This window comes from Sabethes cyaneus, chromosome 1 (genome assembly GCF_943734655.1).
Source record: "Sabethes cyaneus chromosome 1, idSabCyanKW18_F2, whole genome shotgun sequence".
NCBI lineage: Eukaryota > Metazoa > Arthropoda > Insecta > Diptera > Culicidae > Sabethes > Sabethes cyaneus.
The window spans coordinates 50,944,035-50,950,016 of NC_071353.1; positions in this window are offsets into that span (position 1 = coordinate 50,944,035).

A 5,982-nucleotide genomic window follows, 5' to 3' on the forward strand; every position below is an offset into this window, starting at 1 on the left:
TTTTCTTTAGAGAATGCCTTTTCCGGCGTCCAACAAATATATCGTGATTATGTAGTCCGTTGCAGTGAATCAATTTAGGTGATTGTTGCATTTCCGCATGGACACCAGTGATTACCCGCGCTTTACAGTTAGTACTACCCTGTATAAAATAATGAAATATCAATGCCAATCACAACTGTTCATCCTTCGAAAGTACCTTTTTCGCACAGATCCAATATATTTTAGTATTGCTTTTTCTATTTTTAACAAATGTGTACCCATCGTAATTCAACAGTATGCATCCTCGCTGACCTACCGTAAAATGTGCCACATCTGGGCCAGATTCGTCATCGCAAAAGAATCGCGTTTCTGAAATGTGCGTAAAAAACAAGGTGTATTAGTGATGGTAAATTATTCGATGGGAGATTGAGCTCTTTCGAATAAAAGACATGGATATTACGTCAATTGCAGCTAGAATGTTTATTGTATGTTCAAGGTTGTAAAATTCACTAAAATGGATCATGATTATGTGTTGGATATCTAACCACTAGATTTTCTTCCCCATTTTGGAGCATATAGGTTAAAACGCGTGCTTTACATTTATTCATACCAGCTCTCGCACAAGACCAGTAGGTTTTATTGTGACTTTCCTTATTTTTAGTAAAACTGTAATCACCAACTTTCAATTTGCGACAGCCCCGAAATCCAGCAACGTATCGTACAAAATCTGAAACGATAGGAAAGTCTGGTTAAAACAACCGCATTATGGAACTACCTTTTTTATTAGTAGGAATTTGTTAAAAGCTATTCCAATAATTTTTATTCAATCATTTTCTATTTTTATAAATTGTAACAATATTCTCCCATCCGATTAGTTCCCCATTCTCCGGTCAACTGTCCTCAATCTGCCACCGTGTTGTTTGTAACTTCGTGAGTATGTTACACATTGATCATGTATAACTTGTTATGATCAGTTTAAATCCGGAACACTCGAACGAAATTGTAGTGCTATGCCAGCGTTCAGTGCGTCCGCGTTTGTTGTGTTCTGTAAAAATAATTATTAGTTTTAAAATTTCTATTTGAAGAAGCATTAAAGCTACTCCAATGATCGAATTATTTGGTAGATATCGAAGCAATTAAAAAAAACTAATAGCATAAATCAAATGTTACTACCCGAAAATCTATATTTTAGAATAATTCTGGTGACCTTAATCAACCATTCTAAATCCCTATCGTTACCGTTAACTTAATTAATGAGAATTGCTACGAATTATTGATACGGATATTACATAACAGAATTTATTTACAATGAACACAGTGAAATTGAAGTAGGTCATGGTAGTAAAAAAGTAGTGTAAATATATTCAATTTGGATATATTACAATTAATATGGTAATACAATTAAGCAGGACACCTTTTCTTGTAACATCAAAATTTATCTTGCATTTTATAACGAATCAAAACTGCGAAAAGATATGTGACCACTTAGCTTTGCGCTAGATATTCTCTGCATTTCTGGTTCATGGTTGTGTTGAACTGAAAAAAAATAATGATATAGGTATTTGATTTAGTAACTACATGATTTATAATTACTGTTACTATTCGAAATGTATAAATAATCTCCCACACTTTTTACTCTTCCACGGCACTTTCCTGCTCTATTCTGAGAACACTCCCAATATAGGATATTTTTTTGGCGTCCCTGACGCCGTAGGTTTGAGCGATATATGTAGTTCTTGTGTACCAGCAAAATGCCACCCTTGCGACTGACGATAAACATGTACTTTTGGCCGTCATCGGTAGCCACAGACTCGTCATCTGAATGTTTCATGTACCTCTCCTTCTTGATTATTGTTCGTAAAGGATCTGTGAATTACAGGATAATGCAAAAACTTTAATGATAATTCTTGTATAACCATTACTAATAAAAATAAAATAGTCTTTTTGCGGATTATTTTTTATTATACACTAGAATAACTATAAGCAACTTCACTCCTTCATTGCTTTTCTCAAGCGAAATAATTTCATTCGTCGACGCCCAGTGAGTTTTTTCACAGCCAACCTAATCTTTTCTTCCAATATTTCATGATTCACACCTTGATCTCTCCATGCCTCTGAAAATAAATGAAAATAGTTATCTGTAATATTTGATTTGGTAAAATTAATGGTAGTGAAGTAAATGAATAAAAAATTGGTAGCGACATCATGACCTAACGAAAGTTACATACACATACACATATAGACGGGGCATAGCGTGTCACTTGAGCTAAAAGTTGCATAGCTGAAAACAACATTTTAATCGCAATGCGCTACGTGCATAAAATTCAAGGATTTTCAAGCAATCGTGAAAATATTGAGCATGTTTTTGTTCTATTTGTTCAAAGACTTGGAAGTGGAAAGAAGGTCCTGCGGGCCTAGTGTCAGGTGCCATTCGACTCAGTTTCAAAAACTGAGCATTTTCTCTGTGTGTGTGTATGTGTGTGTGTGTGTGTGTGTGTGTGTGTGTGTGTGTGTGTGTGTGTGTGTGTGTGTGTGTGTGTGTGTGTGTGTGTGTGTGTGTGTGTGTGTGTGTGTGTGTGTGTGTATGTGCGTATGCCACGCTTTTCAATCTCACTCACTTTTCTCGGAGATGGCTGAACCGATTTTGATGATATTAGTATCAAATAAAAGGTCTAGTTGTCTCATAGGTCGCTATTGAATTTCATATTGATCGGACATTTAGTTCAAAAGTTATGTATAAAAATACGAAAAATAAGAGACTTCATTTTCTTAGCGGTCCCTCAACCGATTTGAACAAAATTGATTGCAAATGAAAAGAGACCTTTTAAAAGCTATAACCTCCAATTTTCATGATGATTGGTCTTGTAATTTGAAAGTTACATAAAGAAATGTGAAAAACCCCAAATTAATCCACCTAGCGGCGTGACCTGGGCTTTCTATAAAACATATTTTTGTAACATATTTGCATTAATTAAATGACGAACATCCTAGAATTCATTATTATTTGAAAATTACCGTTCACATCTTTTAAACGAAACCAAGTTATTGAAAATCGGACGATTCAAAAGATATTAAAACTTAAACATTTAAGCACCGTATTTTTTTTTACGAGTTGGGAAATCTGCTGAGCACCTTAGAAGATACGGTACTATCAGACACCTGAGAAGATAACTCAGGGAGTGGGGTTTAGGTATCCCGACCCCCCTAATGGGGCGTGAGGATCTCGACCCACTAAAACCCTACAAGAGTCTCCAGCCTCAATCCCCCCTGGCACCACCTTATCGGTATTACTTCAGGGAGGGGGTATTGTGCTTAATGGACTCGCTTAGATAACTACTGGACTATGGTAGTTAGGCTGTTTATTCGCCGTTGATCGGCTGTCCAGTGGTTTTGTAGCACGAGTACAATCTGGATAGCAGCCGCATTGACCGCTCCCCAGACGTCCGAGCTGGAACACATCCTTTGGACTAAGTTATCCGGGGTAGTGTCCTGTCCGCTCACTGCCATCATGTTGCTTCTCGCGCCCGCGAAACGAGGGCATATGAAGAAAGCATGTTCTGCCGTTTCCTCAACATCCACGCATTCGGGACACGCGGTTAAGCACCGTATGTTAAACTCAAAACGTGTAAAACTAAAATATATCAATCAAGGGTCGATAGTATTCAACGTATTTGTGACGTATGTATGCATGTGTGTATGTATGTGTGTATGTGTCTATGTATGTGTGTATGCATGTGTGTACAATTTGCATAATTTTACATTGAAATATAAGATAAGTAAGAACGCCATCTCAAAACGATTGGTAGGCTGGACAATGATACTTGCCAACTCTGCGAATTTGAAAGCGAAACCGCAGAACATCTGCTCTGCCAGTGCAGTGCACTAATTCTTCGCAGATTAAGAATCTTCGGTAAAGGAACAATGGAGCCCTTCGAAGTCTGGTCTGCAAATCCCATCAATCAGGTAATAAACTTCATAAGAAGTTCAATGCCTACCTGGGAGAAGAGGTATGAATTGACAATGACAAACACTTCCATCAATAGTGTTATGTCGGCAACTAATACCTAGACAAAAGAGAAAGTATACCACAATAGATCAAGATAATGGTCGCAGTGGTCAAATCTTCCGACAAAAAAAAGATAAGTAAGAAACATTTTATTTGTCATTTTCAACACTAGCTGTAATTCACGATCGGACTAGAAAAGCAGAAAAACGAATCAACTGCTTTTGATTTAGGCATATACATTACAGGTATAGTGGTGTATAGAACTGAAAATGCTGATAAATGGATTTTCCCATATAAATTTATACAAATTGCAAACAAATTTTGTGCATATCGGATCGCTTGTACAGTCCTTTTTTGGCTGCATTTTTAGGCTGCATATTTTTCAAACTATATGTGCTCTATCTTCAAAACGGAAAGCTTTTACCCGAATTTTTGTTGTGCATCTAAATATGCTTTAGTTAAACATTGTTTTAAAAAATATGTGGTTCCATTCTTTGCAAAAATACTGCGCAAAATTACTAAAAGAAACATTTATGCGCTGCTGTCTGAATACTTTTTTGGTTGACTGTACCATCAAAAGAGAAAAACCATTATTTTTCCCATTCTTAAGCATGCTTATGACGCTACTTTTGTACTGTTTCTTTGATCTCATCTCGTTTTTTTAACCGTTATGTGTGCGACAAAAAAAACACCTTTAGCAGGGCGACAAGGGTACCCGGGTACCCAAAATTGCTATTGTTATAACATCAATAATTTTAAACCGATTTTGATGAAATTGGTGTCATTTGATTCGTTAATTTATCTAGTTTTGAATTCTTCGGCTATTTGACCATTAAAAGGCATACGGGGCCCGAAAATCCGGAATTCCGACAGAGTGACCGCTGTGAGGTAGAGAACTGATTGTATTGCAGGAAAATCAGTCATGCGGATGTAAAAACTCTAAAAATTCATACAATGAACTATTTCATATAATGAGATGAATCAGGTTGGTCATTCCGGAGTAGGTTCCTTTGGGGTCATGGGTGACCAGTCTAGGATTGGAGGTAAAACCTAGCAATATGGGTATCAAAGTTCTTGGAATTAGTTCGGTAGGTGATATTTTTTACATTTCGTTGTATTTTGATTGGTTATTTCGAAAATGGTTTCTACGGGGCACAGATGATACCGCAGGATTCAAGATAATGCTTAGCATTATCAGAACAGTTTAAAACTTAGAACCATCCGTTATACAGTTGGAACCAGTTCCGAAATTATTAATCAGTACTAAACTGGCCATATCAGTTCAAAACATCTAAAAGATCCGCTAAACCAATTCTAATATTGGATTAGGCACCCAACTGGCCATCTGTAACCCTACAGGAACCCAATTCTGGATTGGCCAATGCGATCTAAAGTCACCAATTTATATAATAAGATAAAAAAAGGGTCCACAATGTCAAGTTCAAAACTAATAGCTTTACTGAAGGCTGATATTCTTTCAAAACAAGCGGCACGTTTTACCGGACGTTGCTCCGGAATTACCGATTCCCGGGAACTACATGTCATTTGACGGCCAAATGCTTTATCTAATCAAAACTAGATAAATGTATGAATCAAATGCCACTGGTTTCGTCCAAATCGGTTCAAGATAGCCAAAGTTATGAACATAGCAAATCATGGGTACCCGGGTACCCTTGTCGTCCTCCTACGTAATAAAAAAATTCAAGAGCCTCTCATTGCTAATCCCCTTTATGGATATGCACCAAAAAAAACCTCAATTACTTAAGATCAACGAGTTTTACGATGTTGCAAAATTTCAAAAACGTATGTTTTAAATTGAATGAGTTATAACTATTTTAAAACTGAAAAGGTACCCGAGTACCCTGTTGCACACATAACGGTTAACTCTCTAACAGACAACATCGTAAAACAAAGCGATCACACCAATGACTATTTTTATATGAAAGTATTCAAAAAAAGCTCCAGTCTTGATTTTCATGCAAAAACAATTATCAAAA